This window comes from Choristoneura fumiferana, chromosome 13 (assembly GCF_025370935.1).
Source record: "Choristoneura fumiferana chromosome 13, NRCan_CFum_1, whole genome shotgun sequence".
Taxonomy (NCBI): domain Eukaryota; kingdom Metazoa; phylum Arthropoda; class Insecta; order Lepidoptera; family Tortricidae; genus Choristoneura; species Choristoneura fumiferana.
In genome coordinates, this window is record NC_133484.1 from 312965 (window position 1) to 326397 (window position 13433).

Genomic DNA, 13433 nt, shown 5'->3' on the forward strand with positions numbered 1-13433 from the left:
AAAGTAGCTGGTTACTTTTTTATTCTCTCACATTAACATATTTGTCAATCTTGTATGTCGTTGAGTACGTGGCCGTAAAACGACAAAGTATAAAAGTAACCAGCTACTTTTGATGCTGACTGTACAGCCAAACCAGGGTGGAACTTTATAGTACTAATACCATCTTGACATTCCATTTCATTCCATTCTCATTTGCTAAAAAAAAAACACACAGTGAAATTGTGACTACAAAGCCTGAGGTCCCGGGGTCGATCCCCGGCCGGGCTGATATTTGTATGAATAATACGAATGTTTGTTCTCGGGTCTTGGATGTTTCATATAAATTTAAGTATACCCGTCCGTTGCCTAGTATACCAGCAGCAAGTAAAGGTAAAGCAGTAGTAGTACAAGCTTTTGTTTAGTTGGGGACTAGGTCAATTGGTGTCAAGTGTCCCATGATATTTATTCTATATATTTTTAAAAGATACCCTGGTACGTGTTTCAGTTTCTCGACTGTACACAGCACACGACCGTCCGACACACCGCCCGACCACCCGACAGCAGATCCAATTAAACGAGGCGACGCAGTTTAAAATAAAATACGTCGCGATCCGCGAAATCCGTAGCGTTTTATGCAGCCTAACAGCTCTACATAAATTATTACGGCTTACCCGGATTCCAGTTTATAAAGCTCCCATTTTTTTTCGAACTGCACGAGAATATAAAATTTTATGCGTTTCATTTTTCAGTCAAAAAGTTGTGACGCACGCGTCGCTACGCACTACCAATACGGGTCCTTTGTTTGAGCTAGAACTGGTTTGGAAAATCAAATTCGCATTTCGTTGACTCAGCAATCCGACGGATTCAGCATTTATAAGTAATCATTTTAATTTTCACGTATTTAGACTTACTGGTTAAGATTTTGGGATTTTACTCTTATAATTTATTGAATCAGGCGTTACTTTGCGGAGGTCCATATCAATGAACTAAAATAATTTCCTTGCTCACCCGCGACCTTACGATAGCTAAGCTTATGCAAAATATGCGTCCCTTGCTACGGCTTGGATCTAATTTCAGCAATGGTAGTTAATAAAACATGCCTTGACAGTAAATAAATAAAAATCAAGGTAGTTTTGAAGGACGGTTAAAAATTTATTAATAATTTGTGGGTAGTTTTGTTTTGTTTCATAAAACGTATGTGGGTACTTGGGGAGTTACAGTGACAAGTTAAAACGGTGGTTGTGGTTCGTTAGTCTAACAACTGGTAGCATGGTGTACGGTTGTGTCACTCTGAAGATGAGCTCTGTTTGAGTTCGAAACGCGTCAGTGTAGTGTGGTGGTGGTGATAGATGGGTTTGTGTGATTTGTGTGTGTTCTTACAGTGTGGAGGTGGAGGAACTGCATGAACACGCATATTTTGCATAAGCTTAGCTATCGTAAGGTCGCGGGTGAGCAAGGAAATTATTTTAGTTCATTTTTACTCTTATCCCGTGGGAATATCTGGATAAAAAGTAGCCTATTGTACTCGTAATGTTGCTACTGATACTTAGGCAGTCAGGCAGGTCCTCTTTCCTTTTGAATGTTTGGGGACTACTGTGGAGTCTTCAATATTATCTTTGACTAGCAAATAATTCAGTTTTGAAAATATAAGATAACTATTTAAGTAAATTTTCTAAAAAAAACACGAAAACACATGTGAGTACATAAGCAAATGGCAATGGACTCAGTCTCAGTATAGGGTCCATATCGACTCGCATTATTGAAAGTCCGAATCTAATGTTTGTCAGAATGATCGATTGTCGTAACTCTATTTTCTCTGAATTCAATGATTGTACAGAATTGTTATAAAACAAACCTAACCTATAGTTTTCTATAGGACGACCATTTAAAATTTTCAGAAAAATTTAAGGCTTCAGTGGAAAAAAATATGACAAACGATGTTTCGGACAAAAATTACAGTATGACTAGCGAAGAGTGCGAACTTTGACGCTCCCCTCATTATAAGCTACGTCCAAAAAGAACTTTACTTTTATGATTGGTTTTTTGGAGTCTTTTTGTATTTTTTATTTCGACTCCAAATTTGTTACTTTTACGGGTATCCCGTGAAACCATACGTAGCGTACCATAAGGTGCGTAGTAGAAATAAGCAATCTGAGATATGTATGCATAGGAAAAATTCGTGTCTAGATTCCTGTCCAGCGGTGGTGTAGGGGTTATAGCACGCAGCACGGATTGCTGAGGACCTGGGTTCGATTCCCAGCGCTGGTCACTCTGTATGGTTTTTCTGAGCATCTATTTTGCAGTTTGTATTTTCGATATGGGAACTTTACTTTTACTTTACTTTTATGCTATTTCTATTCTAACTTGCAGCGCTGATTTTTAGCTTGCGGCCCTGTTTTGATAGTTTTAATACTTTTATCTTTTGTTTCTGATTTTATTTGGGTACGTAGTTTACTATTGTACTTTTACAGACACCTTAGACTGTACAAGCGGCTTTCCAAGGATAGTCTAGGTCAAAGATATCTTAACACCTTAGTACATGTCACCGTATGCCATCTGACAATCCCATTAATATTCATAAATGCAAAAGTTTGTCTGCTTTTTTATTCTTTTCGTCTCAACCGCTGAACCGATTTGGATAAAATTCGGTAAACAGACAGTTTGAGTCCCGGGGGAGGACATTAGGATATATTTTTTTCCTGGAAAACCGCAAAGCGGGATAGCTACAAACGAATTCTACGCTGAAGGAGTCGCGGGCAACGGCTTATTAAAGTTCAAACTTGAAGAGACGGCGACAAGGTAATAAAGTGTACAGATATCCTTTGACCTTGACTCTATAGGCGGAGGAACTACCTCCAATAATCGAGTTTATTCAACTGAAAGGTCGAACAATAGTCGAGCATCCCGCGGATAACGATTGCTTTTCATTAAGGCACGCGACCGCGGCGCCCTCTGTCGCGTCGCGACGCAAACTTTTTCAATTAGTTGACCGCCCTTCCGTCCGGCGCCGATGTACTTTACTACTTCAAATTAAATTAGTTCGCCAAAATGTTCCACTTATGCTTACCCACCTGCTTTATTAGTTTGGGGCTCATTGTGGCTTGTAATTTATATCGGGTTGCCATGCTAGCGTTAAAAAAACCGGCCAAGAGCGTGTCGGACACGCCCAAAATAGGGTTCCGTAGCCATTACGAAAAAAATAAGTAATATTTTTCTAAGGATTTCGTATTTTATAGTTTAGGTATATTTTATACCTTACGCTGCGATTTACTCTTAAACTACTAATAATTCTCAAGCAAACTTAGCCGTTATCATTTTCCTTGTAAGTTTGATATACTTACTACAATTCTGAATTTTTTCAAATTTTTCCACCCACCGGTTTAGATGGGCGGTCGATTTTAATGAAAATTTGCACTTTAAAGTTGAATATTTCGCAAAAAAATCACTGAATCGAAAAATCGTTTTAGCAACTCCTTAATGGGTTTAAAAGACCTATCCAACGATACCCCACACTATAAGGTTTTAGGTCTAACTACTAATGGGCGGTACTCCAAAAAAATTTTTTTTTAATTTGTATTATACCATTTTGTCGGCATAGTTTACATACATATTCGTGCAAAATTACAGCTTTCTAGCGTTGATAGTCCCTGAGCAAAGCCGCGGACGGACAGACAGACAGACATGGCGAAACTATAAGGGTTCCGTTTTTGCCATTTTGGCTCCGGAACCCTAAAAACCGGTCAAGCACTAGTCGAATTCGCACCGCACAAATTTGTAGGTATTTATAAATATCCAGTGTTAGCAGAGCCTCTTAAGGAAATACATAAAAGCACTGTCGGGTCATTTAAAATGAAGACTGACATAGAAAAATAGACAAAATAATAATACTTATATTTTCAGAATTTTCTTCTTGGTGGTTTTGATAAAAGCCTCCATACCCAAGTATCTAGGATGCCTCCTCCTTCTGAGAAAAACGGTCTTGACATACGGACTTATAGTCAGACACGAAATAGACAGCAATAGAGTTCCATTTGGACCCTTCGGGTACGGAACTCTAGAAATTGGCTAGATTCCTATTCCGTGGAAAAAAATATTAGTTTGACCATAATGGAGTCAAATAACACTTGAAATTGATTTGATTACAAACTTTTCACTGAAGGAAAACATCGCAAAGAACTGGAATGCAATTCAATGGTGTATGTAAAGTTCCTAATCCGCACTGAGCCCGTGTGGGAACAACAGGTTTCTCAGTTGAAAAAGAGGGACCAGAAGTGGGATTTTTATGTGCCATAGATGAACCATAACAGATAGACAGCAATTATTTGCAGGTGGTAGGACCTTGTGCAAGGTCCGCCCGGATTACTACCACCGTCTTGCTCGCTAATCCTGCCGTGAAGCAGTAGTGCTTGCACTGTTGTGTTTCAGCGTGGAGAGTAAGACTGCCGGTGAAATTACTGGCACTTGAGGTATCCCATCTTAGGCCTCAGGTTGGCAACGCATCAACAATCCCCCTGGTGTTGCAGGTGCTATGAGCGGTGGTGATCTCTTACCACCAGGAGACCCACTTGCTCGTTTGCTATCCAGTGGAATAAAAAAAAAGATAGCTATGCATTCATTGGCGGTGATACATTGCTGCAGTGTCGAAATGCATTATTTACGGCATGGGAGTGCATAATACTGCGATCAATTCCCGGCGGTAGCCTACGCGCTGTTCTGGCTGGTAGCGGCCACCCATGGCGACGTTGATCGCATATCGAAGAGTAATTATTTAATGGACTGCCGTGTACCCGTCAAAGAGAGAAAAAAAAAACTTGAAATTCAATAGTATGTTGCACGTTGAAAATAGTTTTCGACGCCGTGTTTTTTTATTCCTGTTAACTTTGCCAATCATAAGGCAAGCTTCTTAAAAATTTGGATAAAAAAACTTCGAAACAGCTCAGTTCATTGATAGAAAATACCTTGTAATTAACCTTCCTTGACGTTGTTAAATTATAAAATTAACACATAAGGGAGACATAATAAAATCATTATCTTGGGTAAACAGTGTGGCGGCTTCTCTTTGCCTTCCACATCATAGAGCTGGAGCTAGAATCGCGTTTGCTTAATAACAATTTCGAATATTTCCGAGCAACGCGAGTTCAAAAAATGTCCTCTTTTCTACTCTCTTTTTTCTCAATTAGACGACACTGAAAACCAACAAGCGTCATTATCTGATCGGATGTGGACAAATGGCCCACAACGACGAACAAATGGTTCCTTGTAAGTGAAAACCCATGTACAAGCAATGTCCCAACGGCGGCAGATAAACTCTAGATATAGCTTCATTTGGGCGCATCGTTTAGATTACAATCGAAGCCATAATGCGTCGATTTGTATGCGCGTACGCGGCCTAGCGATAAGGCCACCTACACACGCCCACCGAGCGACTGATAATTGACACTGTTGTAAAATAAGGACTTTTATGATTCGACGTGGTCTCTAGTTCAGATAGTCAGTGAAACTAATTGCTTCCCCTTAAGATTATTTAAATCTAAAATTGGTGATTGATTATTGATCTTCATTTTCTTCTAAAGCGCTGCACTTTTAACACCTTTTACGACACCCTCATGTCGTAGAGCCTTACTGTAACCACTTGCTGGCTGCAGTTACTGTAGTACGAATGGGCCGGCTCAACCGGGTTAGGACCACACTCCCACAGAATACCGGCGTGAAATAGTAGTTTTGCTACTGTGTTTCGTTCGGTGAGTGGGAAATCCGGAGGCCCAACTCCCATCCCCCTATCCTATCCCCCTGACCTATCTTTTTTTTAATTGATGAGATCACTGGTTCAGTAACAGCCTATACGCTCTGAAACTTTAACCTAAATTGCAGGTACATATCCAAATAACCTAACCTAACCGGCAAAAGTATTGAGTTTAAATAGTGACCAGCTCAAAAATTCCCAGTAGTCCCGATTGTTTAACTTTAAGTCACTAAACAGATTTCTAGACTAGGTACTAGACTTGTTTTATCCAATCGTGTTTTCATTGGTAGATTTTTTTGACATTCATAAGTGCTTATTATAATTATAACCTAAATTGAATAAAGATATTTTGACTTTGACTTTGATTTTTAAATCAATTACTAGCTCACTCCTAACAGTAAATAAATTCTCTTACACACACCTCATCGCGTATAACGCTTCACAAGTACCAACTGAGCACTCGAGCCAATCTACCTGCATACGCGAGTCTCATCTCAAGGACTAGATAGTCTAGTTCGCGACCCACGCCACGCTACAACGCTTATCTCGCGAGATGCTAATCTATTAGTGGATAAGTAGTCGACAGGAAAGTTCTAGACCTACAGAACTAATAATATTAAGAGCAATATTATGTTCACCGCAGTGCCTTAAGACGAAAGTCTTCAACCAGTGTGTGTTGCTAGTGAAGACATTATGGATCTGAGACGTGGTGCTTCACAATTTATTGTCGTTGAGGCTAAAAGTTTTCCAATGGAGACCGCAGATCGGAAAGCGCAGCGTAGGATGTTCGTTCACCACGAAACACGCACGATGTATCTAGCAGGAGATGGATGGATAATAAATAAATAAATCAATAATAAATATCACGGGACACTAGACACCAATTGTCCGTCACAAAGTAAGCAAAGCTTGTGTTATGGGTACTAGGCAACGGATAAACATACTTGAATAGATAGATACACTTAAATACATATTAAACATCCAAGACCCGAGAACAAACATTCGTATTTTTCATAAAAATATCTGCCCCGATACGGGAATCGAACCCGGGACCTCAAGCTTCGTAGTCAGGTTCTCAAACCCCTACACCACTGCTGGACAACAGGACCTGGGTTCGATTCCCAGTGCTGGTCTCTTTTTCTGGTTTTTCTGTGCATCCATGTCTCAGTTTGTATTTTCAAAATGGTTTCACGGGATACCCGTAAAAGTAACAAATTTCGAGTTGAAATAAAAAAAATACAAAAGGACTCCGAAAAACCAATCATAAAAATTCGTGTTTTTCACGTATTAGATGAACTTCCTACCGAAGCAACTGGGGGGGCGGTATCCAACGGTGGACATCCAACGAATGATATGACGATGATTATGTTCGTCTCTTCTTTTTCACATTTTTTGGATTTTCTTACGTTTTAATAGATAACAGACAACATTAAAATTGTTATCCTATTGAACCACCATTCCACGGACAACGGGATGGCCCAGAGAACCTAACTATGAAACTTGAGGCTTGTTTGTTCTTGGACGTTTATATGTATTTAGGTATGTATTTCTATGTAAATACTCATACTCCTTTTTCAGTAAGTAGTGTTAGTCTTTGGTTGAAATTTAAGGAACTCGTCAAAAGTGTAGAATGTGTGTTCGAGAAGCCAGTTTTCAGCCGTCTTTTAAAAATGTCTAACGACGGAGCCGCAGTAATTGTTTTTTAATATGTTTATCCGTTTCCTATTACCCATCCCTCCTTCTCGACTAGTTTCGCTTAGTTTGGGACTGAGTCAATTGGTGTCAAATTGTTCCGTGATATTTATTCTATTTTTAATTTACGATAACGACTGTGCAAGGAATATGCATTTTATTAAAATATTACTATCTCATTTTATTCTCCTCATAAATCTGTCAGACGTAGATGATCATTAACATAGACAGCTCCTGCAAATCGACCTCCCAACGACTTACTACCGACCACGGCCTTATTTCATGCACGGCAATTTGCCGCTCGTAACTCCTGACTCAGGCATTAACGCACCAGAGCGAAGCATTAAGATCCAGCAGCCTCACTGGAACAAGTGCAGTGGAACCTGTATACATCACCCGCCGACTTCCACACGCAACTACAACCTTCGAAGCTATAAAATAGGACGGAATTCAGCGTTGATCGGCTAGAGATCGCGTGTGCCGCGGCATGTTTACGACCCAGCCTTGATGAATTATAATCCATTACAGAATAAACTGACGCGTGTTATTACCGGGCATACGTTAATTCGTCAAGTGTGGTCGCTCGCATCGAATTACTCATCTTTAATGTGATATTAAGCGAGCGGCGAGTCTCAAACTGGATTACACCTAATTCGAAGGTTGTTTTGGACTATTTTCTGGGAATAATGAATAAATCATAGACCTTGACAAGAAATATAAAAATTATGGTAATGTATTCGTTTCTCCGTAAATATTCTTCGATTAAGCAAATTCGAAGCCGTCTGCTGATAAAGTTGCTATCGTGAATAACAATTCGATAAAAGCTTTCAGTTTCGCCGTGCTCTGGTGGTCGTACGGAAACAATTTGTTGCTATTTCGGTTGCTCTCTCGAGTCATATTAAGCCCTGTGAGCCCTGACAAATCAGTAGACTATGCACAGCTTGTAGTGTATAATTTGTTTGCTTTGGCGAGCGTAGCCGCGTAAACGCTGGCTCCCGGCGGCGCTCGCGCAGTCTAAACACCCGCCGGCGTAGAGAACAGCCCTATTACAATAATGATACAACTCTCGCTTCCTCTATATTCATCAATCTTTTCATGCATGCACGTCGGTTTAGAGTACTCCTGACCCGACCTTTCTTCAGAACGTCCCCGATTGGATAGTCGTACGTTCGTCTAGGCCTTCCTCTCCCAACGTTCCCATTCACGCAACACAAACTTGACGCAAATATCATAGTTGTTAACGGACCTTATAATTTATTACCGCCAGCTATTGTCACAGAAATCGTCATTGACACTAGCAACCGTTTAAAATTCAACGAGGCATTTCAACGACAAGTGAGTCCCGGACGCAAAAACACTGCAGACTAAACATTAGCTGGAATAAGCGCATGCGTGATGGATGAGATGCTCGTCTTATTGCCGACTATTAATAGACTAATATACGAGGCAGCTACCAAGTGTAATATGTGGCCATATTTACTGCTCGGACGTGATGCATTGCGAAGTATTTGCAGCTTGCTTCTGGGATGTTCAACTAATCTGTGGTATAATGTTGAGTCGATGTAGTTCTAATTTCTGTTGCTCCATGTTAAGATTTTAACACAGGTCAATCAGTACCTTTAGTGGTTTATTATAATCGTTTCTTTTGAACGCGTTGATTGAATTTTAATTTGTATGTTTTATGATGCATTGTATATTAGTTTTCTTTCTGCTTTCTAGCCCAGTTTTACTCCGTTACACATATTTGTCTGTTGTGCGTTTCTCTTGCGGTTTTGTATTTTTTTTTGGTGGCGTAACTTAGTGATATCAAAACAAATGTAAATAACAAAGATAGTTTATTTGATCTGATAACACATTTTTTATTTTGTCGAAGCTCTGTATCTTGCTTCAGAGCTTGCTACCTTGGCATCAAGCATGCAAGAATAATAGTGGATAAGAAGTCACATGATAGCTGAAATTGGTTCGTTCATTATCATGGTCCTCCAAAATGAAAAACATCCTATATCATACTCTAATTTAAGTTGTCCTTTTGCGTCATTATAAATCCAAAGTTCTTAAGGCCTATCTTCTCAACCTAGCAACTGAATTATTCAATAACAAATTTCGCTAATAGTTTTTTTTTTTACTAAAGGGTAACATTTAACTTTGCTCTCATTTATTATGCCGTTGGAGAAGTATTTCTTGCGATCAAAAGGGAAGCTCAAAAGATTCTTTTGTAAATAGATTAGGTATAAGACATTCTCTTAATTCCTTAAGGCTTATAAGAACTTCGCTGAAGGCTCCAACTCAAACAGTGGACCGGACCCTAGAGTCCGAAAAGCTGTTTGACAAGTCGAAGGTTTAAATTAAATTTCGTGTGTTTTGGGAATGGAAATAATTTGGGCTTTCTATGGATTTTGGTCATGATAAAAAGTTACATGTTTCAATTGTTTCGGTAGCTTTTGTGCGTCGGACTTTGAATTTGAAATTACTGGTAAATGATCAAAAGTTAGACTCGTGGCCAATGATACACACAAAGGGTTCAAAACGTTTACACATTAATAAACCTGGAAAGTTTTAAGCCTCTGCCAAATTCATGAATTTCATGATACTAATGACGACTAAATGTTTAAATGGGAGTTTTGTGGTATTTTTTGTGTAGTAGTAACCTAATATATCTCCTTAAGTTTTTCAGATTATTTTCCAAAAGATATTTACAATTTACCATGAGTTTTTCGGTAACTCAGTTATAAAAAATAAAAATTATCTAGCTAACAATCTTTATCTTTTTTTTAAATATTCTAGTGCTAGGCTATGAGTTGCCCTTAATAAGTAAATTCTTAATTATGTTTTTTATGTTCTTAGGATTGCTAGTTATTTTATCAATTGTAGCCCTGCCTGGGAAAATCTTTTAGTATTTGAGGAAGGTTGTAGGACCAGATCCTTTTGCCATAAAATTTTTGACATTTTGGAACAAGTGATTACTATTATCTAGGCTTCGGAAAATTGAATTGAGTTGAATGATATGTGTATGAATTACAGCTCAGGTCCTCTCATTATGATAGGAGAATTGTGTTATGGAGTAAGAAGTAAGTACCTTTTTAACCGACTTATAAAAATGATGTTATCAATCATCCGCAGTATGTAATATTGTCAGAATTTCAGCAGCAGTTTACGTCAGTAAACAATCTAAAATGACCACAGAATGCGTACATTTTGCTTAGGAGCAGGGCTCTACACTGAATATTCCCAGATCACTACAAAATTGTATGGAACCCTTAGTGAGTCCGACTCGCATTTGGTCGGTTTTTATATTTTGTTTTTGATAATAATCAAGTAGCTTTGCGAAACAAACCGGCCCTCTTAACACAGTTAAACTGTTACACTCTTGAACACATCACGAGATTATTATGTTGTCAGGGCGATATCGTATAACATCCACCGAAAATCCTCAAACGTTACCGCGGTAGACACACAATAACGTAACACGACACGAGTATGGAGATAAACGTACGATACATATCTGAAGCTTCAGGCTTCTGCGTCAGGTGAACGAAATATGAATCCTTTTAACTTCCAACAAGATAATTTGACGCTGGCTTTGGCAAAAGGGCAGTTTCATGAAGGTTTTGAGATGTAAGTAAGTAATACTTAGTAGTTTAAGCAACACTGGGTGTTGCTAGTTTTAGTTTAATTAATTTTCCTCTTCTTTCTTCATGTATTTTTCTTTGTTAATCTTCGTTCTTCACATTGGGATTCTTTGTCTTGAATTAGTTTTCTTCATTTTTTATATGTCTTTTAATCTTCTTCTATATATATTTTTTCTTCTTTTTCTTCATGAACGTCTTCATGTTATTATTTTCTTCTTGTGTTCTGATCTGACTGCGTGGTTTTCTTGTGCTTAGATTCCGTTGGTTCGCAGTGGCAAGGTCGCCATGTAATATAAGGTTGATGGTACGTGGTCAATAAGACGATAGGTGTAGTTGTGCGTAAAGAGAACCTCTTTATTAAATGAAACTTTATATACACTATGATTGTCGCTGATACAAGCAATATGCGTTTATGTAGCAGTAAACTATTGTGTTGCTGCTAAACACTGAAAGTGGCCAATTGCCATACTATATAATAATAATAATATTTATTTAATAAGCAACTTATTACTATAGTACATAACATAATACTACAGTACATAAGAAAAAAAAACTGGTAATGTCAATAGAAATACAATAAATATAAATTACCGTTGCCGTTTTTTAAGCAGCGGTGTAGCCGATCCTGAAATCGTCGCAGAGAACTTATAACTATCGAAACGAGTAATGGGCGGCAAGTGATAGCACAAGTTGAATGGATTCGGTGCACTTCGTTAATTGCCGTCTGTTTGGACAGCGGCTATTGTTGGGAGTTCCATAATTAACTAGCTTTTGTCCGGTGCTTCGCCCGTGCGCTTTGGCTCCCGCGGAAGTTACTGACTCCTGGTTCATTAGTGATAAAGTTGTCGCAAATGACTTTTTGTTTGAACAATAGGATAGTCTTGAGTTGCGATATTTCATGCCTTCGAACATGTTCGTGCCTTTTGCAAAACGTGATATCGAGACTGGTAAAATAAAATGTTTCTGATCATGTATTCGGTGGGAGAATAGCCTGGAGTGTTTAGAAAACCTGACTACGAAGTGAAGTGAAGTGCGGTCTCGTGTTCGATCCCCAGTCGAGGCAGATAATTTCTAAGAAAAACAAGGATGTTTGTTTTCGAGTTTTCGGTGTTTAATATAGTATTAAGTATTTAAGTATGTTTATTGGTTGCCTAGTACCCTTAAAACTAGGTCTATTGGTATCAAGTGTACCGTGGTATTTATTAAGTTATTCGAGCATTTACCTACATTTCGTTAATAATTTTAAAAAACTCATACCTGAAAATCGGTGATCTTCCGAGTGGACTCAATGAACATTATCTAAGAGTTGATTTTGCTTACGTATTTTGAAATACGACATTTTTAAAAGTAGTGAATATTTATTTTATGCTGTTATTTTGGCCCCATGTTGGGCGCCAAAAATATTAGTAGGATATTAAAATTTACGTGACTATGGTTGTTTCCTTGAAGAAAAAATCACTGAGCTTTTACCCTGACAAATACGTAAATTTCATTGTGGCCAGATCATGTAGGTTGACCTGTTGGTAGATTTGGTTAGTGAAAATTGAACTGTACCAGGTCACATTGTAATTATACGTCTAATACGTCATAGCAAAATCTTTCGCCCGTAGATAAAGGTGAACTACAAACGACCCGCTTCCGATTCACTTGATGTCTATTATACCCGTAATATTTTTCTGTCCTTGCATCATTGTCCTCTTCCCACCGATACTCAGTGACACAAATGATCCTCGCCGACGTGTTCTAATGATTATCATGGAAGGGGGATAATAGAGGTTCCATGTCGCTAATCAACGATTAATATGCGTCTCGCCTTCCGATAGGTGCCTCTGCCTGCGCCAGTTCGTTGGCACAATTAGTAACCGACGTTTATTGACGATGGGGAGTAATTTGATTAGATTCGAAGGTTCAAGCACCTGAAACGTGTCATCGCTGCTTGATTTGTAGTAATTGGCACCGCTTGTTACGAACGTTAGTGTTGTTGGTACTTAAACCGAGGAAGTGTATAAGATACTTGCCGTGTTTATGTTTGTTTACCGATATAGTATAATAATCAATCAACTAAGTAGTTACCATCGCAAAGACAGGAAAATAACAAAGGACAAGTATACGATCAAATAACTTAATGTTTGGAAAATCTGATCATGAAGCTTGAGGTCCCGGGAACGATTCCCGGTCGAGGTAAATGTTTATCTGTTACCAGAAGGCCTTGAAATTATGACAAGGTACTAAAGTGAGTACCACGTCCTTGTTTAGAGCAGCGGCCTTCAAAATTAGAATCGCCATGATGTTGTCCAACCTCCGATAGGAGAGGAATGGGAAGAAGACTAGTATGACAATATTCTTTTACCACGGCTATGCAAGTCTGAGACTGGGCAATCAGTATAGTT

The 13433-nt window shown here is 38.7% G+C and overlaps 1 protein-coding gene across 11 annotated transcripts in view; it reads right to left on the bottom strand.

Moving 5' to 3' along the window:
- Positions 1 to 13433, bottom strand: part of LOC141434549 (uncharacterized) — a 512720-nt gene that overhangs the window by 212616 nt on the left and 286671 nt on the right. The gene's annotated exons all lie outside the window — the stretch shown is intronic.